We start from the raw sequence: 27,397 nt of genomic DNA on the forward strand, positions 1-27,397 counted from the left end.
CACTCTCCAGGCTAGCACTTATACAGCTCGACTATTTATTCACTCTCCAGGCTAGCACTCAAACAGCTCAACTATTTATAAACTCTCCAGGCTAGCACTTATACAGCTCTACTATTTATAAACTCTCCAGGCTAGCACTCATACAGCTCAACTATTTATACACTCTCCAGGCTAGCTCTCATACAGCTCAACTATTTATACACTCTCCAGGCTAGCACTCATGCAGCTCGACTATTTATACACTCTCCAGGCCAGCACTCTTACATCTCAACTATTTATACACTCTCCAGGCTAGCACTTATACAGCTCGACTATTTATTCACTCTCCAGGCTAGCACTCATACAGCTCAACTATTTATACACTCTCCAGGCTAGCATTCATACAGCTCAACTATGTATACACTCTCCAGGCTAGAACTCGTACCGCTCAACTATTTATACACTCTCCAGGCTAGCACTTATACAGCTCGACTATTTATACACTCTCCAGGCTAGCACTCATATAGCTCAACTATTTATAAACTCCCCAGGCTAGCAATCATACTTCTCAACTATTTATACACTCTCCAGGCTGGCACTCATGCAGCTCTACTATTTATACACTCTCCGGGCTAGCACTCTTACATCTCAACTATTTATACACTCTCCAGGCTAGCACGGATACTTCTCAACTATTTATACACTCTCCAGGCTAGCACACATACATCTCAACTATTTATACACTCTCCAGGCTAGCACTAATGCAGCACAACTATTTATACACTCTCCAGGCTAGCACTCATACAGCTCAACTATTTATACACTCTCCAAGCTAGCACTCATACAGCTCAACTATTTATACACTCTCCAAGGTAGGACTTATCCAGCTCGACTATTTATACACCCTCCAGGCTAGCACTCATGCAGCTCAACTATTTATAAACTCTCCAGGCTAGCACTCATACAGCTCAACTATTTATAAACTCTCCAGGCTAGCACTCATACAGCTCAACTATTTATACACTCTCCAGGCTAGCACTTATACAGCTCAACTATTTATAAACTCTCCAGGTCTCCAGGCTAGAACTCATACGGCTCAACTATTTATACACTGTCCATGCTACCACTCATACAGCTCAGCTATTTATACACTCTACAGGCTAGCTCTCCAGGCTAGCACTCATACAGCTCAACTATTTATAAACTGTCCAGGCTACCACTCATACAGGTCAACTATTTATACACTCTCCAGGCTAGCACTCATCCAGCTCAACTATTTATACACTCTCCAGGCTAGCACTCATACATCTCAACTATTTATACACTCTCCAGGGTAGCACTTATACAGCTCGACTATTTATACACTCTCCAGGCTAGCACTCATACTTCTCAACTATTTATACACTCTCCAGGCTAGCACTCATACAGCTCGCCTACTTGTAAACTCTCCAGGCTAGCACTCATACAGCTCAACTAATTATACACTTTCCATGCTAGCACTCATACAGCTCAACTATGTATAAACTCTCCAGGCTAGCACTCATACTTCTCAACTATTTATACACTCTCCAGGCTAGCACTCATACGTCTCAACTATTTATACACTCTCCAGGCTAGCACTTACACAGTTCAACTATTTGTACACTCTCCAAGGTAGCACTTATACAGCTCGACTATTTATAAACTCTCCAGGCTAGCACTCATACAGCTGAACTATTTATAAACTCTCCAGGCTAGCACTCATACAGCTCAACAATTTATACACTCTCCAGGCTAGCACTTATACAGCTCGACTATTTATACACTCTCCAGGCTAGCACCCATACTTCTCAACTATTTATACTCTCTCCAGGCTAGCACTTATACAGCTCGAGTATTTATAAACTCTCCAGGCTAGCACTCATACAGCTCAACTATTTATACACTCTCCAAGCTAGCACTCATACTGCTCAACTATTTATACACTCTCCAAGGTAGCACTTATCCAGCTCGACTATTTATACACTCTCCAGGCTAGCACTTATACAGCTCGACTATTTATACACTCTCCAGGCTAGCACCCATACTTCTCAACTATTTATACTCTCTCCAGGCTAGCACTTATACAGCTCGAGTATTTATAAACTCTCCAGGGTAGCACTCATACAGCTCAACTATTTATAAACTCTCCAGGCTAGCACTCATACAGCTCAACTATTTATACACTCTCCAGGCTAGCACTTATACAGCTCAACTATTTATAAACTCTCCAGGCTAGAACTCATACCGCTCAACTATTTATACACTGTCCAGGCTACCACTCATACAGCTCAGCTATTTATACACTCTCCAGGCTAGCTCTCCAGGCTAGCACTCATACAGCTCAACTATTGATAAACTGTCCAGGCTACCACTCATACAGGTCAACTATTTATACACTCTCCAGGCTAGCACTCATCCAGCTCAACTATTTATACACTCTCCAGGCTAGCACTCATACATCTCAACTATTTATACACTCTCCAGGGTAGCCCTTATACAGCTCGACTATTTATACACTCTCCAGGCTAGCACTCGTACTTCTCAACTATTTATACACTCTCCAGGCTAGCACTCATACAGCTCGCCTACTTGTAAACTCTCCAGGCTAGCACTCATACAGCTCAACTATTTATACACTTTCCATGCTAGCACTCATACAGCTCAACTATGTATAAACTCTCCAGGCTAGCACTCATACTTCTCAACTATTTATACACTCTCCAGGCTAGCAATCATACGTCTCAACTATTTATACACTCTCCAGGCTAGCACTTATACAGTTCAACTATTTATACACTCTCCAAGGTAGCACTTATACAGCTCGACTATTTATAAACTCTCCAGGCTAGCAGTCATACAGCTCAACTATTTATAAACTCTCCAGGCTAGCACTCATACAGCTCAACTATTTATACACTCTCCAGGCTAGCACTTATACAGCTCGACTATTTATACACTCTCCAGGCTAGCACCCATACTTCTCAACTATTTATACTCTCTCCAGGCTAGCACTTATACAGCTCGAGTATTTATAAACTCTCCAGGGTAGCACTTATACAGCTCAACTATTTATACACTGCCTTTTGTACCACTGGTTACAACTTGCTGGACAGCAATACTCATTACACTATCAGTGTTACTAGGTAGGCCAACAGACCACTCATATGACACTCCCCCTCCTGAGGATCCTGGAGGATCTCGGCGGCCACCGAGGGGAGAGCACCTTGGTTGGTATTGATACTGTAAAAGCATAGAAGTATATCGACAGGTTCTGGAAGTCACCCGCAGCACCTCCTGATATCAGACTGGAGGAAGGCTGTGGACAGGTGTGCGAAAATGAGGAATCAATACATATGACCTCGGGCTGCCCGCAAAATATCAACAGATATAGGGAGGAAGTGGCACTACTTTGGCATTCAGAATGTGTAATGCAATGTGTCTCTATCATGCTGATTATAAAGAAGGTGTGCTGTAGAACAAGCCGATTTGCACTAAAAATATATTTTTTAAATGGTTATATAAAAAGGGGGCCCAACCAAATGCCCTTAAGGGACAGTTGAGTCCAAACCGCTGGCACTCACGCCCTCTGAATGGGAACTAAAAATGATGCACCTGCATTTCAGCATTATTGGGCCCCCCAAAAACAAGGGACCAATAATTTGTACTGCACATTGAGCTCAGGCCCCACGACTGAGCATATGTGTGCCACTTACAGAATCAGAGGTTGTTTTTGTTTAACTGAGACCATGCCCACACATCTCTCGCAGTGGGTGGATAAGATGGTGGAGACTGGAGACCAGGAAATCTTCAGATACTGGCAGAGGAGTACTAATTTATCGCTGGCTACCCCACCAGGAATTTTGATTGTGTTGGTCCAGGGTACTGAATTGGATACTGACACGCACTTTTCAGGGGTTCTCCTGAATGACTAGACATTCACATGGTTGAAAGGCAGAGGAAGGTGTAGCTGAAAACATCTGCCCAAGGTCCCTCAGACCCTCGACTTACAATGTCTCGGAGTACTCCCCAGTTCTTTGTGATGTTCCAATTCTTCCAAAGGTATGACCTTGCTGTAGAGCACAAGGCATGTGTATTGCACAGGAATGGTGACATAATTTCTCAATGGCTTTGTCATTCAGATGACAGGACACTTCCTGAACAGACGGAGTCTATACATGCCTGATTTGTCAGGGCCATTATGAAGGGGATGAAAGCCCTTGCGCAGCTGGAAAAGCAAGGCTATATTGTTCTCTTGACTTTGTCTGGACTATCTTTTGTTTTTTTCACTGTTTGCCTCAACAGTGAGGAAATCCAATAAAAGTGCTCCATGATTTCCGCTGCTGCGCAACAGCAGAGTCCTAGTCTTTGTTGACCACGGTGTGCACCCAAAGTGTACTGCTCCTCATAGTCTAGGGAGACTGCTGCCCCTCAGTCTAAGCAATGGACGGACTTACAGAACTTTTTGCCTGTGATCTATGAGTACAGGCAGCTACTAGATTCCCTGTGTAAAATCTGCGCACTCCTCCATCACTGAGGTCCTTACATGTCACCACAAGGTGTATCGACTTGATATTTATAATGTTGCTAGAAAGCTTTGGGCTTATCATAGCTGGGTGACCCCCAGGCCTCTTGATGTATGATAAATTTGGGCCTCATGCAACAAGTAGTTGTGTTTGTCTGGACCTCAAAAGGAGACTGAGGACAAGTCCAGAGTGGTATTTACCAGGGACGGGATTGCTTGTTGTTGTTTCCACCTCAAGGCCAGAATAAGGCCTAGGAACTGGGGAATCCCAACTGACTGACTACGGCATTAAAAATATCCAATGAGAGTGAGATGCTCAGGAATCACAAGAGCCTTGCAAGCCACACGTGCCCAATGAAGTCACTCTACCCCGATACAATGAACAGGGCACGCGCTGCCTGGGAAACTGATTTGGGGTTCCCCCTTCCTGACAAAGTTTGGTTGTATTTCTGCTCACAAACTAAGCTTATTTCAATTCACCATAAGCACAAGCTCCTACATTTAAAGTTTTTACATCGTGCATATATGACACCTAAACTCCTTGCACACATTGACCCCACACGTTCTTGCCAATACCCTAAATACCAGACAGTGGATGCAGACTTTGCCCACCTCACCTGGACATGCCCTGCTATTTGCCAATATTGGACCATGGTCTCTCTCCTTTCCACAATGATTAACATACCAATTGAAACCTCTCCATTACTGGCACTATTGGGGTACATGCAAACACCCTTGTTAGCGCACTTCGCTTCACGTCTATTGCTTTACTCCTATCCAAACGAGAAATTACAATACACTGGGACAGCAAAAATGTTCCCAAAAGTTCTACTTGGATAAAAACGTCTAACTGTGAAATTATTAGTGACAGGGCTTGAAAAAATCATTAAAATGTTACTAGACCTGCAGGTCGAGTAACTTAAATAATCTACTCGACCTAAGTGTAATGTACTTGACCTCTAAACGGGTCTCAAATTGTTTGATCGTAAGCAAATAGTTTACAGAGTAGACTTTTTCTTCATTCTCACATATGATTGCACCTTCAAATATGTGAGCTCAGAATTTCTGCAGTACAAAAAATCCTCTTTTGCTTGATTAAGTAGACTAAATTTTGCTGCATGCATCACAAGAATCTAGCCCACATACCATTGACGTCTAGCCCACATAACCTAGGACTTCTATTAGTTTACTAACAACATTGCCATCAGGGCAGTGTTTCTCAGTTTGTTTAAACACTCAGTTTCAATAAATATATTACTATACCATGATGTGGTAACATATTGCCATCTACACACGGTAACTTTCCAAGAAATGTCTAAAAACCTCTCCACTAACTTGCAGCTGCACTGATGAAACGATATAGTGTATTAACAATCTTTGAAAATTGGGTTTCGGATAACATATCCTTTGCACATCAACAGGTAAGGTATTCTGCTTTGTTTGCATCCCATTAAAATATCTTTTCAGCACACAGAAATATAAAAAAGGGCTTTCACAACTACTAAAATATATTTTTAATTGTTTGCACAGTTGACTTAGTCATTTAAATGATGTGTTAGGAAAAAAACAACACCCTATATCCTTTTATTTTACATTATAAGCAGCAGGTCACACTGTTCACCTTACAAAGTCCTGTAACTCTGCAGTCAGAAGTAAAATTAACTGTAAGAAAAATGACTTTTGACCGCTGTATGTGACCACAGAGAAATTGTGACATAAGAACAAGATTTAAAGGCAGCTTGTATTGCCCCTTCACTTTTCAACTGAACAGAACACTTGTTCAGTGTCAGCTAGCCAGAAGGGATGAGTAAGTATAAGACACGCCAATGCGAGTGCTCAAGTGCATTTTTCGAGCCCTGCAGTGATGAACGCGTGCAGCAACAGCCACCTGCCTCCCGTCCCAAAGATAACTGTTCACCTCTTTGGCATTATCTCCTTGCCCTTGAATCAGAATTGATGAATTGAATGTTTTATTGCCAATTGCTTTGACCTGCCTTTTGGATACCACAGCTTTGCAACCAACAGATGCATCTACTGTACTGACTCTGAAATGTCTGCTTCTTTTCATGCTTTAGCTTACTTAATTTTGATACTAGATTGTATTCTGTTTACTTTTTGTTTTTGTTGTTTTATTCTGCAAAACCTCAATAAATACATTTAAAATGAAGTGACTCTGATGTGACAGATACAGTTGAGGACCTACAGTGGCCACTTCAGGACTGCAAGTGTGGTGAGCATGTTATCATTCCAGCCAACCCAATACCATCTAATACTTTGTGGGAGGCTGTAACTTCTCTTTTCGATATTCTGAAAGAAATAGGGTATTACTTTTGATTCTTCTTACCTGATTTGGGACCTATTTGAATGTTCTCTCTGTCCCTTACAGTTTAGTACTATAATAATGTCAAATGTGGCTTGCTCCTTGTGAGAAAGTAGCCTCTTTCTAGCCTTGTTACCCCCACTTTTGGCCTGTTTGTGAGTGTATGTCAGGGTGTTTTCACTGTCTCACTGGGATCCTGCCAGCCAGGGCCCAGTGCTCATAGTGAAAACCCTATGTTTTCAGTATGTTTGTTATGTGTCACTGGGACCCTGCTAGTCAGGACCCCAGTGCTCATAAGTTTGTGGCCTATATGTATGTGTTCCCTGTGTGGTGCCTAACTGTCTCACTGAGGCTCTGCTAATCAGAACCTCAGTGGTTATGCTCTCTCATTTCTTTCAAATTGTCACTAACAGGCTAGTGACCATTTTTACCAATTTACATTGGCTTACTGGAACACCCTTATAATTCCCTAGTATATGGTACTGAGGTACCCAGGGTATTGGGGTTCCAGGAGATCCCTATGGGCTGCAGCATTTCTTTCGCCACCCATAGGGAGCTCTGACAATTCTTACACAGGCCTGCCACTGCAGCCTGAGTGAAATAACGTCCACGTTATTTCACAGCCATTTTACACTGCACTTAAGTAACTTATAAGTCACCTATATGTCTAACCTTTACCTGGTAAAGGTTAGGTGCAAAGTTACTTAGTGTGAGGGCACCCTGGCACTAGCCAAGGTGCCCCCACATTGTTCAGAGCCAATTCCCTGAACTTTGTGAGTGCGGGGACACCATTACACGCGTGCACTACATATAGGTCACTACCTATATGTAGCTTCACAATGGTAACTCCGAATATGGCCATGTAACATGTCTATGATCATGGAATTGCCCCCTCTATGCCATCCTGGCATAGTTGGCACAATCCCATGATCCCAGTGGTCTGTAGCACAGACCCTGGTACTGCCAAACTGCCCTTCCTGGGGTTTCACTGCAGCTGCTGCTGCTGCCAACCCCTCAGACAGGCATCTGCCCTCCTGGGGTCCAGCCAGGCCTGGCCCAGGATGGCAGAACAAAGAACTTCCTCTGAGAGAGGGTGTGACACCCTCTCCCTTTGGAAAATGGTGTGAAGGCAGGGGAGGAGTAGCCTCCCCCAGCCTCTGGAAATGCTTTGTTGGGCACAGAAGTGCCCAATTCTGCATAAGCCAGTCTACACCGGTTCAGGGGACCCCTTAGCCCTGCTCTGGCGCAAAACTGGACAAAGGAAAGGGGAGTGACCACTCCCCTGACCTGCACCTCCCCTGGGAGGTGTCCAGAGCTCCTCCAGTGTGCTCCAGACCTCTGCTATCTTGGAAACAGAGGTGCTGCTGGCACACTGGACTGCTCTGAGTGGCCAGTGCCACCAGGTGACGTCAGAGACTCCTTCTGATAGGCTCCTTCAGGTGTTAGTAGCCTATCCTCTCTCCTAAGTAGCCAAACCCTCTTTTCTGGCTATTTAGGGTCTCTGTCTCTGGGGAAACTTTAGATAACGAATGCATGAGCTCAGCCGAGTTCCTCTGCATCTCTCTCTTCACCTTCTGATAAGGAATCGACTGCTGACCGCGCTGGAAGCCTGCAAAACTGCAACATAGTAGCAAAGACGACTACTGCAACTCTGTAACGCTGATCCTGCCGCCTTCTCGACTGTTTTCCTGCTTGTGCATGCTGTGGGGGTAGCCTGCCTCCTCTCTGCACCAGAAGCTCCGAAGAAATCTCCTGTGGGTCGACGGAATCTTCCCCCTGCAACCGCAGGCACCAAAAAGCTGCATTACCGGTCCCTTGGGTCTCCTCTCAGCACGACGAGCGAGGTCCCTCGAATCCAGCAACTCTGTCCAAGTGACCCCCACAGTCCAGTGACTCTTCAGTCCAAGTTTGGTGGAGGTAAGTCCTTGCCTCACCTCGCTGGGCTGCATTGCTGGGAACCGCGACTTTTGCAGCTACTCCGGCCCCTGTGCACTTCCGGCGGAAATCCTTTGTGCACAGCCAAGCCTGGGTCCACGGCACTCTAACCTGCATTGCACGACTTTCTAAGTTGGTCTCCGGCGACGTGGGACTCCTTTGTGCAACTTCGGCGAGCACCGTTTCACGCATCCTCATAGTGCCTGTTTCTGGCACTTCTCCGGGTGCTACCTGCTTCAGAGAGGGCTCCTTGTCTTGCTCGACGTCCCCTCTCTCTCCTGGTCCAATTTGCGACCTCCTGGTCCCTTCAGGGCCACAGCAGCGTCCAAAAACGCTAACCACACGATTTGCAGCTAGCAAGGCTTGTTAGCGTTCTTTCGGCGGGAAAACACTTCTGCACATCTCTCCACGGCGAGAGGGATCCGTCCACCAAAGAGGAAGTCTCTAGCCCTTTTCGTTCCTGCAGAAACCTCAGCTTCTTCTGTCCAGTAGAAGCTTCTTTGCACCCGCAGCTGGCATTTCCTGGGCATCTGCCCATCTCCGACTTGCTTGTGACTTTTGGACTTGGTCCCCTTGTTCCACAGGTACTCTAGATTGGAAATCCACAGTTGTTGCATTGCTGGTTTGTGTCTTTCCTGCATTATTCCTCTAACACGACTTATTTGTCCTTAGGGGAACTTTAGTGCACTTTGCACTCACTTTTCAGGGTCTTGGGGAGGGTTATTTTTCTAACTCTCACTATTTTCTAATAGTCCCAGCGACCCTCTACAAGGTCACATAGGTTTGGGGTCCATTCGTGGTTCACATTCCACTTTTGGAGTATATGGTTTGTGTTGCCCCTATCCCTATGTTTCCCCATTGCATCCTATTGTAACTATACATTGTTTGCACTGTTTTCTAAGACTATACTGCATATTTTTGCTATTGTGTATATATATCTTGTGTATATTTCCTATCCTCTCACTGAGGGTACACTCTAAGATACTTTGGCATATTGTCATAAAAATAAAGTACCTTTATTTTTAGTATAACTGTGTATTGTGTTTTCTTATGATATTGTGCATATGACACTAGGTGGTACTGTAGTAGCTTCACACGTCTCCTAGTTCAGCCTAAGCTGCTCTGCTAAGCTACCATTATCTATCAGCCTAAGCTGCTAGACACCCTATACACTAATAAGGGATAACTGGGCCTGGTGCAAGGTGCAAGTACCCCTTGGTACTCACTACAAGCCAGTCCAGCCTCCTACATTGGTTGTGCAGCGGTGGGATAAGTGCTTTGAGACTACTTACCACTCTTGTCATTGTACTTTTCATAAGAGAAAAATATACAAAACAAGGTCAGTGTATATACACATAGCCAAAAAGTTTTGCATTTCCTCTTTTCACTCTTTTCTAAGTGCTGAAAAGTACTTCTAACTTTCTAAAAAGTTCTAAAAAGTTTAAAAAGTTTTGTTCTCTGTCTTTCTAAAAGCTCTGACAAACTTTATATCTTTTACAATCACTTTAACTCTCTCTAAAAATGTCTGGCACAGGCCAAAATGTTGATCTGTCCAAACTTGCATATGATCACCTTAGCTGGAAAGGAGCAAGGAGTCTCTGCATAGAGAGAGGTTTGAGTGTAGGGAAGAATCCTTCCTTAGAACTGTTAATTAACATGCTTAGAGTACAGGATAAGGCCATAAGTGCCCAATCTGTTGAAAAAGTAGCTAATGGTTCTCAATCTGATCCAGGGACTCCCCCAGGAAAAGATTCAGGAAAGAAACTTCTCAGCCTGCCCATTACTAGACAGTCTAGCATAGTTGGTACAGAGGTTGAATCACACCATACTGATTGTGTGCTCTCACATTATACTGTTAGCCAAGCTGTTAGGGTGCCCTCTGTAAGGGACAGGTCTCCTTCTGTTCATTCCCATCATACCTCTGTATCTAGAAATGTCCCTCCCACCCACCCTGATGACAGATTGTTAGAAAGGGAACTCAATAGATTGAGAGTGGAACAAACCAGACTGAAGCTTAAAAAGCAACAGCTGGATTTGGATAGACAGTCTTTAGAATTAGAGAAGGAAAGACAGAAGTTGGGTTTAGAAACCCATGGTGGCAGCAGCAGTATTCCCCATAGTCATCCTGCAAAAGAGCATGATTCCAGGAATCTGCATAAGATAGTTCCCCCTTATAAGGAGGGGGATGACATTAACAAGTGGTTTGCTGCACTTGAGAGGGCCTGTGTTGTACAGGATGTCCCTCAAAGGCAGTGGGCTGCTATCCTATGGCTATCATTTAGTGGAAAAGGTAGGGATAGGCTCCTTACTGTGAAAGAAAATGATGCTAATAATTTCCAAGTTCTTAAGAATGCACTCCTGGATGGTTATGGCTTAACCACTGAACAGTACAGGATAAAGTTCAGAGAGACCAAAAAGGAGTCTTCACAAGACTGGGTTGATTTCATTGACCATTCAGTGAAGGCCTTGGAGGGGTGGTTACATGGCAGTAAAGTTACTGATTATGAAAGCCTGTATAACACAATCCTGAGAGAGCATATACTTAATAATTGTGTGTCTGATTTGTTGCACCAGTACCTGGTAGACTCTGATCTGACCTCTCCCCAAGAATTGGGAAAGAAGGCAGACAAATGGGTCAGAACAAGGGTGAACAGAAAAGTTCATACAGGGGGTGACAAAGATGGCAATAAGAAGAAAGATGGTGAAAAATCTCAAGATAAGCATGGGGATAAGGGTAAAACCAAAGATCCCACTTCAAATCTTAAACACTCTTTAGAGGGTGGGGATAAAACTAATTCTTCCTCTTCTTCTCAACCTGCACACATTAAAAAGCCTTGGTGCTTTGTGTGTAAAAACAGAGGCCATAGGCCAGGGGATAAGTCCTGTCCAGGTAAACCCCCTGAGCCTACCACCACTAATACATCAAGCTCTAGTGCCCCTAGCAGTAGTGGTAATAGTGGTGGGACTGCTGGCAACAGTCAAGTTAAGGGTGTAGTTGGGTTCACTTTTGGGTCCATAGTAGAAACTGGGGTAGTCACTCCCAAGACAGTTTCTGTCACACCTAGTGGCATTGGCCTTGCCACACTGGCTGCTTGTCCCCTTACAATGGATAAGTACAGGCAGACAGTTTCAATAAATGGTGTTGAGGCCTTGGCCTACAGGGACACAGGTGCCAGTATCACTTTGGTGACTGAAAACCTAGTGCACCCTGATCAACACATCATTGGACAACAGTATAAGATTATTGATGTCCATAACTCCACTAAGTTTCTTCCCTTAGCTATAATTCAGTTTAGTTGGGGTGGAGTTACTGGCCCTAAGCAGGTGGTGGTATCACCTAGCTTACCTGTAGACTGTCTCTTAGGTAATGACCTAGAGGCCTCAGGTTGGGCTGATGTAGAGTTTTATGCCCATGCAGCCATGCTGGGCATCCCAGAGGAATTGTTCCCTCTCATTTCTACTGAAATGAAAAAGCAAAGGAGAGAAGGCCTGAAAACTCAGGATCCCTCTCCATCAACAGGTAAAAAGGGTATCACAGTATCCCCTAACCACCCTACCATTCAGGATACCATTCCTGTGGTGGGAGAAACCTCTCCTGGGGTGGCACCTGTCCCAAGGGAATCATCAGCTGGCAAAGCTGGACTCCCTGAGGTAGAAGTACCTCTCTGTGGGATAACTAACATTGGTGACAAAAAGAGCACCATTTTAGTTAACATGGAGCATCCCTCCAACCCTCCCAGAGAAACTTTAGTGCAGAAACTCTGCACTGCCTCACAACACTTAGGACAGCATCCCTGCCCTAGTGTGGAGCTCATAGGACAGCATCCCTGCCCTGCTCCAACTCAAGAGAAACAGCATCCCTGTTCTCTCTTCCAGCCATATGGACAAAGTTTTTGCCCAGCTATGGCTTTACTGAGACAGCATCCCTGTCTGGCATTTCCATCATTACAAATAGGTTCAGTGGATAATTCCCACTGTTCTAAACTAAAACTTACTGATAGAAACTCTGAAAATACATCTTCACATTGTTGCTTAGCTAAAAAACTTCAAACAGGGTGGTTTACATCCCCACAGGGAAGTAACCATATAGTGGATGATAAAGGGAGTAACCAGTCTATTGCAGAGCTACTCTCTACTTATCACCACTTAGACAATAAAGTCTCAACTGGCCAAGGTTAGCCTTATTGTCCTTCGTTTGGGGGGGGGTTGTGTGAGAAAGTAGCCTCTTTCTAGCCTTGTTACCCCCACTTTTGGCCTGTTTGTGAGTGTAGGTCAGGGTGTTTTCACTGTCTCACTGGGATCCTGCCAGGGCCCAGTGCTCATAGTGAAAACCCTATGTTTTCAGTATGTTTGTTGTGTGTCACTGGGACCCTGCTAGTCAGGACCCCAGTGCTCATAAGTTTGTGGCCTATATGTATGTGTTCCCTGTGTGGTGCCTAACTGTCTCACTGAGGCTCTGCTAATCAGAACCTCAGTGGTTATGCTCTCTCATTTCTTTCAAATTGTCACTAACAGGCTAGTGACCATTTTTACCAATTTACATTGGCTTACTGGAACACCCTTATAATTCCCTAGTATATGGTACTGAGGTACCCAGGGTATTGGGGTTCCAGGAGATCCCTATGGGCTGCAGCATTTCTTTTGCCACCCATAGGGAGCTCTGACAATTCTTACACAGGCCTGCCACTGCAGCCTGAGTGAAATAACGTCCACGTTATTTCACAGCCATTTTACACTGCACTTAAGTAACTTATAAGTCACCTATATGTCTAACCTTTACCTGGTAAAGGTTAGGTGCAAAGTTACTTAGTGTGAGGGCACCCTGGCACTAGCCAAGGTGCCCCCACATTGTTCAGAGCCAATTCCCTGAACTTTGTGAGTGCGGGGACACCATTACACGCGTGCACTACATATAGGTCACTACCTATATGTAGCTTCACAATGGTAACTCCGAATATGGCCATGTAACATGTCTATGATCATGGAATTGCCCCCTCTATGCCATCCTGGCATAGTTGGCACAATCCCATGATCCCAGTGGTCTGTAGCACAGACCCTGGTACTGCCAAACTGCCCTTCCTGGGGTTTCACTGCAGCTGCTGCTGCTGCCAACCCCTCAGACAGGCATCTGCCCTCCTGGGGTCCAGCCAGGCCTGGCCCAGGATGGCAGAACAAAGAACTTCCTCTGAGAGAGGGTGTGACACCCTCTCCCTTTGGAAAATGGTGTGAAGGCAGGGGAGGAGTAGCCTCCCCCAGCCTCTGGAAATGCTTTGTTGGGCACAGAAGTGCCCAATTCTGCATAAGCCAGTCTACACCGGTTCAGGGGACCCCTTAGCCCTGCTCTGGCGCGAAACTGGACAAAGGAAAGGGGAGTGACCACTCCCCTGACCTGCACCTCACCTGGGAGGTGTCCAGAGCTCCTCCAGTGTGCTCCAGACCTCTGCCATCTTGGAAACAGAGGTGCTGCTGGCACACTGGACTGCTCTGAGTGGCCAGTGCCACCAGGTGACGTCAGAGACTCCTTCTGATAGGCTCCTTCAGGTGTTAGTAGCCTATCCTCTCTCCTAAGTAGCCAAACCCTCTTTTCTGGCTATTTAGGGTCTCTGTCTCTGGGGAAACTTTAGATAACGAATGCATGAGCTCAGCTGAGTTCCTCTGCATCTCTCTCTTCACCTTCTGATAAGGAATCGACTGCTGACCGCGCTGGAAGCCTGCAAAACTGCAACATAGTAGCAAAGACGACTACTGCAACTCTGTAACGCTGATCCTGCCGCCTTCTCGACTGTTTTCCTGCTTGTGCATCCTGTGGGGGTAGCCTGCCTCCTCTCAGCACCAGAAGCTCCGAAGAAATCTCCTGTGGGTCGACGGAATCTTCCCCCTGCAACCGCAGGCACCAAAAAGCTGCATTACCGGTCCCTTGGGTCTCCTCTCAGCACGACGAGCGAGGTCCCTCGAATCCAGCGACTCTGTCCAAGTGACCCCCACAGTCCAGTGACTCTTCAGTCCAAGTTTGGTGGAGGTAAGTCCTTGCCTCACCTCGCTGGGCTGCATTGCTGGGAACCGTGACTTTTGCAGCTACTCCGGCCCCTGTGCACTTCCGGCAGAAATCCTTTGTGCACAGCCAAGCCTGGGTCCACGGCACTCTAACCTGCATTGCACGACTTTCTAAGTTGGTCTCCGGCGACGTGGGACTCCTTTGTGCAACTTCGGCGAGCACCGTTTCATGCATCCTCGTAGTGCCTGTTTCTGGCACTTCTCCGGGTGCTACCTGCTTCAGAGAGGGCTCCTTGTCTTGCTCGACGTCCCCTCTCTCTCCTGGTCCAATTTGCGACCTCTTGGTCCCTCCAGGGCCACAGCAGCGTCCAAAAACGCTAACCGCATGATTTGCAGCTAGCAAGGCTTGTTGGCGTTCTTTCGGCGGGAAAACACTTCTGCACATCTCTCCACGGCGAGAGGGATCCGTCCACCAAAGGGGAAGTCTCTAGCCCTTTTTGTTCCTGCAGAAACCTCAGCTTCTTCTGTCCAGTAGAAGCTTCTTTGCACCCGCAGCTGGCATTTCCTGGGCATCTGCCCATCTCCGACTTGCTTGTGACTTTTGGACTTGGTCCCCTTGTTCCACAGGTACTCTAGATTGGAAATCCACAGTTGTTGCATTGCTGGTTTGTGTCTTTCCTGCATTATTCCTCTAACACAACTTCTTTGTCCTCAGGGGAACTTTAGTGCACTTTGCACTCACTTTTCAGGGTCTTGGGGAGGGTTATTTTTCTAACTCTCACTATTTTCTAATAGTCCCAGCGACCCTCTACAAGGTCACATAGGTTTGGGGTCCATTCGTGGTTCACATTCCACTTTTGGAGTATATGGTTTGTGTTGCCCCTATCCCTATGTTTCCCCATTGCATCCTATTGTAACTATACATTGTTTGCACTGTTTTCTAAGACTATACTGCATATTTTTGCTATTGTGTATATATATCTTGTGTATATTTCCTATCCTCTCACTGAGGGTACACTCTAAGATACTTTGGCATATTGTCATAAAAATAAAGTACCTTTATTTTTAGTATAACTGTGTATTGTGTTTTCTTATGATATTGTGCATATGACACTAGGTGGTACTGTAGTAGCTTCACACGTCTCCTAGTTCAGCCTAAGCTGCTCTGCTAAGCTACCATTATCTATCAGCCTAAGCTGCTAGACACCCTATACACTAATAAGGGATAACTGGGCCTGGTGCAAGGTGCAAGTACCCCTTGGTACTCACTACAAGCCAGTCCAGCCTCCTACACTCCTTATTCAACATTCCAGTTCATCACTCCCAGCTGGTGCGTCTGTGGGCCACTGAGTGTGCCTGGCCCTTGGGTGCCCCTGCCAACCAAAAATCTCCACCATGGCCGACCGGTTTAGAGATTCTGGACCTTGGAGTATTAATGCTAGCAGGGAATATACTTTGTTTGTGTCCTTGTTTGCTAGCACAACTCCAGAATGCTTAGTCCCATTGTATTGAACGATGACTCTAGCACAAAATCAGTCCACTTGTGGTCTTCTCCTGAGCTGTGTCCTGGTGTGGACATAGAAAACATGGCCTTTAGAATCCTCATTAACTGGACAGCAAGACTTTGTGAACTAGCCCATTGGTGCTCTAACCTTCCTTTTCAAACTATGGATGGGCACTGTTCATTTTATATGATATGGTTTGGGTTACTCAGATCTTTGCACTACTCCACCTTATTCTTAACCGCTTGAGTTGCGTGCGGAAGAACAAAGGCACAGTTCAGACATATGTTAGAAAACTTGATGCACTATATAGCGCTGTTTGGTACCTCTGCCTCATTTAGTGGCTGAAGACACCTGAAACTTTCCAGCCTCTTATTTAATTACTGCATAGTGTCAAACTGCATAAGAGTTATAATTGTCTTTGGAGTCATAAATCTATGCTCAGAAGTCTCTAGGAACATGTTAAGTAAAGGGATTTATATAGTGTGCACCTAGAAACAAAACATGGATGGATGTGCAGATTGGGGTATAGAGGAAGGAGAAGAGCTATGAATAATTGTACCTGTCTTTTATTCCAATGTACTATTAAAAAAGCATGTTTCAAAGCTATAATACATGGAGTTTGTTGAGTGCATTTGCTTACCTCAATCAGTATCCACTGGCTGCCCCAGGACCAAACGGAAAGGCCTCATTTGCCTCCCTCTGCTTACCATGCCGTCCTGGATCTGTGTGTGCACGAGGAGCTCACTGCTTTCAATACTGAGCCTGAGCCAGAGTGAATCTTTCTGTATTGATGCCCATGGGGGCTGGTCGTGCAAGTGTGCGCTTAAGGTAAACATGTATTGCTTTTGCTAAGGCTGTGCCCGTTTCTGAGAGAATAATCATTTTCTAGCTTAGGCTCCTTACCACTGAGTTCTTAATAGAATTAAAAAGTCTTGATGCGAACACTAGAATTTTTGTATTCTATGTCAGGATCTGGAGGCTCTGATTGTTAATGTTCAAAGCTGTGTTACCCCTACAAACTAATCGGTTTATAATAACATGCCCGAAATGTAGACTCAGAAGACCAATCCGCTGTCCGCTTAATATCCTTTATCCGAGACCCTAAAGCATTCGATTTAGATGCCATGGCTCTCCTAGCAGAATGAGCTCCAAAGGTGTAGATGTCAACACCTGATTCTGCTACCAGCCATCCCATCCATCTGACTAACATGGCCGAAGCCACCAGTCTAAATGGCTTTTGCACAATGAGCAGTTGCCACCAATATCCTGTCCCACCATGCTAGCTGAGGCCTTGTTTTCTTGCAAGCATTGAACAACACATAACTGAGAATTACCCAGTAAGGCCAGGAAGGATACCGACTTGGAACTCATTTTTGTATGATTAGTGATGTTGAAAGTAACTCCATCTGGGGAGAAAACCCTGCCTGCCAAATCTAATGCCCAAACATCAGAGTCCCTTTACACGAAATTAGACATAACAACATAGTGAGCTTAGCCAAAAGCTGCTTTCCCAACAAATATCTGTTCGCTGTCCATCGCTCCAAGAACCTGAGGGCAACATTCATATCCCCTAGAGATGAGTATTTAGGTATTAGGAGATTGGGCATTCAAATGCCTTTCATTAGCTTACATACCAAGGGGTGTTCACCCACAGGTTTACCATTGAGAGGGAGATGTCCTTTTGAAATAGCAGGACTGAATGTATTCACAGACAAGAAAATGTAGTACTTTGCAACATTCTGCCCCATGGGCTCATCATCCTGCTTGTTGCACCAAGCACACCATCTCCTCCAACCCAAGGCATAGCATTTGAGAGAGCTGCCTGCCCATGCCTGCCTTATGAAAACAGCAGCCTGTTGTGAACTACCTGCGGTATACCATATTTCCCTGAAACCATCCAAGCCATCAATCTAAGTTTACGGACAAGACTATGTTATGAGGCTGCCCCTCCGGGTCAAATAACAGATCTGAATAGGTCATGAGTTGAACAGGACATGTGTTTGCTAACGCTAGGGCTATGTGGAACCAAGGCTGTGCTCTTCAGGATGGAATCATGAGAATGATGTCTGACTTCTGGTGTCTGACTTGTGTCAGGTCTCTAGGAATCATGAGAAGAGGAGGGAAAACGTAACCCCCAAACTGGGACCTGTCCTGGAGAAAAGCACCTGTGGCCTGAGCTTCTGGATCCGATCCCCAATTGAAAAACTTTGATAGTTGACAGTTGAGCCAAGAGGCAAACAAGTCTAGTCTGCAATGACTCCACAGGGTGTGAAGGCCGTGGAGCACACTGAGATACAGCCTCCAGCTACTAAAATCAGTTAGGTGATGGAAATTCCAATTGGCTATTGGGTTTCTCTTGCCCAGAAGATATTCCTCTGTGTTAAAGATCCGGTGACTGAGACAGAAATGCTGGAAGTCCTTGGCAATCTATGCTAGTAGGCAGGACTTTGTTCCCCTACCCATTTGTTGACATACAAAACAGCTGAGATGTTGGCCATTCTCAGCAAGATGCAGCAAACCGTCTTAGAGGGAAAGAGACTCCTTATGGTGAACGACCTTGCCAGGAATTCCAGCCAATTTCCTTTAAGGCTCAGCTCCACCTCCAGCCAGCAATCCCCGGTGAGGAGGGACCCGCACCTCATCCCCCAGCCCCACTGACTGGCATCCAAGTCTATCACCACTTCTGGGGAGGTGCCGAATTTAGCCTTGCCCTTTCAGGATTCCATGTATTCCAAGAACCATGTCATCTCTGTCTTGGCTTCAACCGATAGAGGGACCTCTTCCTCATAAGAAAGGCCCTTCTTCAGCTGTCGAATTTTCAGTCTCTGAAGGGATCTGTAATGGAGGGGCCCTGGAAAAATGGCCTGGATTGAGGAGGCTAGCAGACCCACTACCCTGGCGATCGACCACAATGATACAGTTTGGCTGCACAATGCAGACCTCAATTCTCTCTTGATGTTCCACATCTTTTGTGAGGAACAGATCGATTGGGTCCAGACCAAATATTTTTGGAAAACCCTAAAATTCCATCTGCTGCACAGGAGTCAACACCTATTTCTGCGAGTTGACTATGAAACCCAAACTGTGCAGGAGCTGAATGGCCCACAATGGGTGGGCCCTGAGGATCCTGGACCATCAAGAGAAGATTGTCTAGATACACAATCAGACTTACTTCCTGAGCCCTCAGCGACTTCACCACCGGTCTCATCAGTTTGGTGAAGTATGAGGGAGCTGATGAGAGGCCGAATAGAAAGGACGTGAATTCCAGACATTGACCCTGCCAAAGGAACTGTAGGAATCTTCTGTGAGGTGGGAATATCTCTTAGCAAATAAATGCCCTCTATTTTTAAATATATGTACAGACTCCAGACATTGAACTCTTTCAAATTTAGAACCAGGCGATAGCCAGCCCCTTTATTTTCAAACAGGAAAATGGGACGTGTGAACTCCTAGAGATGAGGAACCTAAAAACATATTGCCGCTTTGTCCAGCAATGTTTGAATCTCTGAGTCTTAAAAAGACTGTTCTTTTTGGGAAAAACGCATCTATTTTGGAGAATAGGATTGGACTGGAGTGTCGTAAAATTCCAGTTTGAAGTCCAGGATGGTCTCCAGGACCCAAGGATCCTGGGTTATATGCCTCCAATTGTCTGGGAACAGGTCCACTCTTTCCCCTAAGGCTACCTCTGAAAATTGAATAATTCTCACCAATATATCCAGAGTCCTGAATCGCTTCTTGTGATTTTCTGCGACTGCCTCAACAGAAGAGGGGGGGCAGCCTCCACGGACACAGGAGGGTTGGAAGGTATTTTCAGCAGGTGCTCCATACCATCCTCCCCTGCCTCAGGGGTAATATCCCTGTAAAAGCCTTGGAATGATCCCTGGTCTGACACGCACCCTTCAAAGTATCCGGCCCTGCCAAAAAGGCTTCTTCTAAATACTTTTTTGAGCGACATTTGTGCCTTATCCAGAGTGGAATAGGGTGAGCAAAACCTAGCCAACTCCTTGACAAAGGGACATCCAAACAGCAGACCTTCAGCCACTTGGCCGGCTTCAGAGGTGGCCAGATCATTAAGTTCCGGGTCTGTTCTGATGAGAATAGATCTCTGTTGCTCCAGAGAGATGGTACAGTTGTATTTCCGAAAGGGCAAATAGTTCTCTGTGCCCATCCCACTAAAACCAGATTTAAGAGCCCCTATCGCCTCCTTGTGCCACATTAGTGTCATACATTTTTTTTACGCTAATGTGGCCCAATGATGCAAAAATTGCAGTGCCAAGTTTACGAAATAGCACAAAGCATGAATTGCGCCATTTTGTTACCCTTTGCACTACATTATTCATGCACCATGCATAATGAATGGAAGGGGGCGTTCCCTTCTTGGGGAAGGGAGAGGGGCGGAATGGCGCAGAGAAATCTAAGAGATTTCTTTGCATCATTTTATTCAGCACTTTTAACGCCTGCTCAGAACAGGCGTTAAAAGAGGACTCACTGTTGTTTACAATGGGCCCCTATGTACTGTTCAGGGTTAGCACCAAAATGTTGGTGCTAACCCTGAACAGTACATCAATAGGGTCAAAAATGTTGACGCTATTGCCCCCTTCCCTGCACCACGGTGTGCTGTACTTTTGATATGGCACACACATGGTGGCGGGGGGGGGGCCTAAAGGGCACAAGGAAAGGGGCACTAGGTGCAGCGCCACTTTCCTTAAATCTGCCCCTTGGATCTACAGGGCAGTTAGATTCTTTGGCATGAAATGGGAATTTGAGGATCTTTTTTCAATGGGCTAGACATGTCGAGTAACTTGTCCTTGCAGTTACACCATGCCCAGACTCTGCCTTTCTTAGGGTCCTTTGAATACTTTCTCAGGAAAGTGACCAGGCTAGGGTCCGTCTCCGGGGTATCTGTGACTTCACTTACAAGATCTGGACGAGGGCATTCAGCTCGAAGGCGAGCACGGACCTCTTTAATGAAGCCTTGGTGGAAGTCTGATTGGACATATTTAGCGACCACCTGAGGGGGAGCCTGATTTGAAGCTCTGGGGTGTGTAATATCTGTGGGCTCAAAACTAGGTACTCGCTGGTGCTTGGAGGAGGAAAAGTGTTTCTTCTTGCTTGGCCCAGGTTTATCCTCCTCTTCACTGTCCTTAGTGTAGGAGGATGAAGGTTGAAGGATGAAAAACCTTTATTGCATGATTAATTAAAATTGTTACCCCAAATTACAATAAAAAAAAGAACACCCTTAAAGTACAAAAGCTCTGAACTAACATAATCCCACATAGAACCTATAAGGGTGCATAAATCGTATGACCTACTGAGTACAATAAAATACAAGTAAAAGGATCCAATCATGCAATCGCCTAAAATTCAACTGTTGCACAGAGTAAGCATCCTTTTACCCTCCCTGTACGAGCACTGACTAATTATTCGATCATTCACCCAATAGCGTATCCAATGTTCCCCGAGGCCCACTGGATGCTCATCTCTTAGGAATAGGAGTACAAAATAATACATTCCGTGAGCCCAACTTACATACCACAGAGCCTTAACAGACTCAGTGGACCTTGCCATAGAGCTACTAAATTCACAGGTCGATGAGCTATATCAAGCTAATATATAAAACAGTGCTGACTCCACTAGGCCACTTAGGTTTGTAATGAAACAGTGCAGATGCAAGCGACCATGACCCCGAGGCTGCTATGAGTGGGGAGCCTCTTACAGCTCATCATTCCAGCACCCACAGCCGTTAAGTAGAAAATGTGGGTGACTTGGGTGGTAGAAGCCATTTCGTCAAAGCTGTTTCTCTGTAGGCCTCACCCCTTCTGTGAGTACCCACACTAATTTGGCCCCTTGCCTGACATAGGGCTAGGCTCAGTTTGTAAAATCAATTCCCAAGGCAGGCTAGTTCCATGGGACCACTGCAGTGAATATGAGTCCAATAGCTTCATTGAGCGTTCTAACCCCGTGTTTCAAGAACAGTGGTTTTAAAAGCTGACTTCTTTCTGAAGCCATACATGGGCAGCAGCATACAAGGTGTGCTATAGATTCAGTATAATATTTACACAAAGTGCATTCCGGCAAATGCCCCTATGCCATCTTCCACTTACGTCGATAGTCCCAGGCAGGTAGGGTTAAGAGGCGAATCTGCAGTATGCTCTGGAACGCTCCTTCTCCTAAGGGTGCTTTAAAAAAAGGCTGACCTTTGGTGGTTGCATAATATTCAAGTAAGCCATCGAGTCCGCTGATATCCCTGACTATTGAGATGTCTTGACCTCTGGAGGCTTGCACACCTAACTCTTTTTTCTTTAGCACCACTTTCGTGATGGAGGGGTCTGCAGTATAGGAGGGAGCCAGGTTGAACTGTTCCTCAGCCTGTGTCAGATAGATGGCCCAACCGCTTGTTTTGTCTTTGAAGGTTGCTTTCAAATCCCCTGAGGCTACCTGCATTTGCCTGCAGACACTCTGATGGAGCTTTATCATATCCATTTTGCACGTTATATCCATTCTTACTATATCTAGTTCCAGGCATATCCCTGCATGCCTTGTTGGTCTGGGGATCTTAAAGATCCTTTTGTAGGCTCTCATCTGGCAATTCTCCAATGTGGTTGTCAATCGGCCAGGGCATGCCAGATGGCCATAGGTAATTGCGGGTAGCAATTTCACCTTTAACACCCTCCTTATTGGCTCTGAGGTTGGTGCCATAAGCCGTTGGTGGAGTTTTGCTAATGCATAACAGATTTTTGCTGCTTTAGTTGTTAATGCCGCTGCCTGGTGTGTTATTCTCCCCGTGTTTGATAACCAAACTGTAGAAGTATGAGGCATCTGATGGGGTTCAGCGAAGGAGGAGCTGCATGTATGAGAGGTCTCTTCCAGATGGGGAGCGCTATAACCATGATGTGTCTCTCTTGCGTCACAGGTTTTCAAATGCTTCAGCATGTACTCCCACCTGGGTCTTTGTTTGGCTTTGACCATTTGTGTAGGGGCAGCATTGCTTCTCGCTGAAGGGATCAAGGGTTGCCAGCCCTGTTGACGCACGTAATCGCATAGGTGATGAGTAAAAGACCCAAGGCCCGGACTAGGGCCTTATTGGCTGATTACTGCACACTGCAGTCGAGTGCCTCCACCAAATCCAGCTCCAGCTGGTCCTCAGCCTCATCAAGAAAAACCTCCATATCAGCCTCATAAGGCTCCCAATGTGCCATTTCCTCGGTAGGATTCTAAATGAATAGGCACCTTAAAGAGTGAGAGTAGGAGTGTGGACCCACGCCAACCAATACCTGATGTGCTTCAGATCAAACGTGGAGGGAGCAGCCTGGTAACACTCTCTAGGCCAATCCTGCGCTGGTTTATACAACCCTGCTGCATTTCCAGCTGTCAGGGCATAGGGGGAGCAAATCTAGTGAGCCCCTACTCCAGAAACTGGAAAAAATGTCAGCGAGGGCCGACCGCAACACTAATGAAATTGAATCATAGCGGGAGAAAATCATCCATGCTGCGCTGATCTCATGGCACTAAATACAAAAATAGGACTACGTCTGTCACCAGAAGGGGCGTAGGTCGCTCCCACTCCACAGAAGCAAAGTTGGCGTCAGTTGACAGCCCAAGTGTGAAGTGACCCGTTGAGCGGCGATAAACATATCCGCGCTAACGTCAAATCACCGCTAATCGCTGGAAATCATCGCTGAGTTCACAGTGCGTGAATTAAACAGTGGTGAAGCAATGGAATATATGAGATCATGAATAAAGTAAGATCATAGAACTACTTATCTGGCTGCGAAGCAACAAAGAAAGAGAGCACATAATGGAGTCCACGGTACTTATAGGGGTTGCTCTATTGTGACTGGGGCCTGTGATATCTGAGGTATAAGGGTTACATGGAAATGTAGCTTTGTTTATTTCAACCTGATTGGCTGCTGAATTTTACAGTACAGGTAAGAGAAGCATAATCGGAGCCTCCGGTCCTGACACAGAATTTTGCAGTTCGTGATCATGTGGGGAGGGGCGGGGAGCACATATGGGAGTGTAAGACCGTTGTGATGGAAGTGTAGGAAGGAGTGTGTGCGTTTGCAAAAGGAAAACTGTCCCGCTTACTCCCTGGCTTTCACTAGGTCTGTCATCATACTTTTCTGTGTCTCACAGGTAGGTCACTCTAAAATCATGAGTACAATAATAGTCAAAACACTATGCCAATTTTTTTTGTGTGTTTTCTTCATTAGAAAACACATTTAAGGAGTTAGAGGACAGACAGGTTAGTGTCCCTCGGCTACATTCCACCACCCAGCGCCTCGACGACAGAATGATATTTTTATACAGTGGAATCCGTGCTCTCATTTTAAGCCCACACGCTGCCTCTGTTGGGAAAACTGTTCCTAACTGAGTGAAATAAACTGCTCTGCATCCGCCAGTGGGACATTTTCGTATTACATGTGAGAATGGTTAGTGGATCAATTAGTTACTGGTTAGGGTCTGTGGGCAACTTGCAAATAGGGGCCAGCTCGGCCCTCCGGCTTTGTGACCTGAGTAGACGGTATTAACACTTATGTTTTTTTAATCCCCTCAAATGACATACCTGTTGCAGTGAGTCCCATGTAAATGTAATTCTGGCACTGTTTTTTAAGAGACGCGAATGCGGTCTCCAGCAGCCGTTAAACCCGGGGTTCTAATCAGGCATCATTAAATTAATCTAAGTGTGTTATTCTTGGCAAATACTATCTCTTTAGCCCGAGGGCCCTTCTCTTCCAATACTCGATGCGCTTAGGAAGACGATGAGGTCAGTCAGTGCTAGTGGTTATATGTAAATAACAGGGAGTAAACACACTATAAATCGCAAAGAGTGGACAGATTGGGACTGAATAGTGTACGTACCAAAATAGATGAACTCGAAAGAGCAACACAGGGACCCCTGTCAGGCTAAGAATGTTACATGAAAATAAACCCAGGAGGAGGGATAAAAAACGCTGTCAACGGAATGGAGTGTCACAATAAACGCTCACTGCGGAAGGGATTAGCTTTGTTTTTGTAGATTTCCGAGCGACCTTGGAGCTATTGAAAGACGGATCGTCACAGCGTTTGCATTACGCTACTGGATTACGCTAACTATAACCCCGCTCCTATAAAAGGACAACCATGACGAGTCGCCAGACCAATATTAGCCATAAAAAAGAGGAAACTCAAAGTTGAGAGCGCGGAAAATCATTTACGGGCAAGACATCTTGAAGAAAATCAAACTTGCACAACTCCCATAAAGACGGGGCTCGTGTTTTACAGTGCCCTTTATAAAGTATGCCCGACAAACGGAATCATGTTTCAAAAATGAGTACTATTATTAATCAGATCAGAAATTCTCATATAACCCATCTGAGCGAACGAAATTCAGCGTCAGTAGTGACGGTATTGGGACAGTGTTACACGACCTTATACGCAGAATTACTTTCTACCCACTGCTTAACTTGTGCTTGTAGTTTCCGGCACCTATTTTTCTGCCTCGCGCATTTACTGTGAGCTAAAGACACATATGGGAAGACAGAGGAAGAGAAAAACGAAAAAGCGTCACAAAAGGGAAAGCAGAAAGCTGCAGGAGTGGGCTGAAGGGGCAGGAAGTGACTTTGAAAGGATTGAAGAGGTCTGAGGTGGCTTCAGGATTACGCTGCTCTAGTATTACGTGTTCGCACATTTAATTGCAGCAGCCGCGTGTTTAAGAGAGCTTTGGGCACCAGCACGTTTTTATTTACAAATTAAGCACTGCTTCTACCATATCCTTGTCACAGTCATTAGGCCACGAGTGTTAGTCTCCTGTCCACTTCTTAGAAATATGAATAGAAGAACAAACATGAACAGGAAGATAAAAAAAATAAGTGGACAATATTTCTTACCGGAAATGTTAAACCGCCTGCTCTTTAATCTCCGCGAGTGTCCAAAACACACCAGCTCTTCACACCCTGTGGACTTATCTAGTAAAGTTGCAGGTCATGTTCTCATCCTTTCAAAATAAATATCCGCCCGACCTTCTGTGCCCAGCTGGACCGTGTTTCTGTTCCTGGCCCTAAGGGCGGCTCGTATCTCAGATTCCGTGGATCTTGGCTTCTCAGAATTCGAGGTGGCAAAAACCAGCAGCAGGGATCAAGTGAAAATCTCCCAGAGTTCCATCTGTTCCCCCAAAAGGACAGCAGGGTGGTGGTGGCGTCCTTTCAAAGAGGCTGGTCGTTATTGATACCCCACCGGCCAGTTGTGGGCTCGGAGATGTGCGTTTCGGAGGCCTGTAGTCACCGAGGCAGCCCTCCCGCTCTACGGGAGATACCAGCACAAGAGGAGATATTAATACCACCCTGGCCGCCATCCAGTCGCGAAATGTAACGGGGGGGGGGGGGGGGGGGGGCGCGCGGAGGGGAAAGGTCAGGGAAATATATTGCAGGGCCTGTAATAGGCAATATAATATATGGAACCTGCAATCTCAATATACAAACCTACCTTGTGGTATATGGCAGAGTTAAGTGACACCTTCCATAATGGCAGTGGTCCTTTTTTATCACAATTATGGGTATCTAATCGAGGTCATTGGCCCCAGACGGTGTACCTTAACCAATATAATTAATATGGTTTAATGAAGAAGGCTCAGTGCTTAATTTGTGCTTGTTGTTTCCGATGCTGAGCACCGGCACTTATTTGTGAGGGCCGGGGCTTATTCTTATGCCTCAAGCATTTGCTGAGAGCAAAAGACACATATGGGAAAGACAAAAGAAGGAAAAACTAAAAAGCTTCATAAAGGGAGAAAGTAGAAAGTTGCAGAATGAGCTGAAGGGGCAGGGGTGGCCGTAAATGGATTGAAGAGGCCCAAGATGTCTTCAGGATTACGCTGCCTCTGTATTCAGTGCTGGCAGATTTAATTACAGCAGCTGCGTGTTTAAGCGAAGGGCTTTGAGCACCGGTACCTCTTAATTTACAAATTAAGCACTGAGGAGGCTCATGGTCAGATCTGTGAGTAGTGTCCGAGTAACCAAGCACAATATACCTTCCTGACTCTGATCCGTTAGCGTCGCAGATGTCAGTTAAACAATTGCTCCACTCCTTGTTAGATATGGGCAAAGGGCGAGCAGATGATTTTAACGCGTTTTGTGCTGTTAGGTT

General features: G+C 45.6%; 1 protein-coding gene across 2 annotated transcripts in view; it reads right to left on the reverse strand.

The window, feature by feature from the left end:
* Positions 1 to 26,545, reverse strand: part of MSS51 (MSS51 mitochondrial translational activator) — a 339,755-nt gene extending 313,210 nt beyond the window's left edge. For both annotated transcript variants that reach the window (XM_069210674.1, XM_069210673.1), the window contains exon 1: positions 26,146 to 26,545. The gene's annotated coding sequence lies outside the window, so the exon portion shown is untranslated. The remainder of the gene's footprint in view (positions 1 to 26,145) is intronic.
* Between the last annotated feature and the right edge of the window lie 852 nt (positions 26,546 to 27,397).

This window comes from Pleurodeles waltl, chromosome 10 (assembly GCF_031143425.1).
Source record: "Pleurodeles waltl isolate 20211129_DDA chromosome 10, aPleWal1.hap1.20221129, whole genome shotgun sequence".
Taxonomy (NCBI): domain Eukaryota; kingdom Metazoa; phylum Chordata; class Amphibia; order Caudata; family Salamandridae; genus Pleurodeles; species Pleurodeles waltl.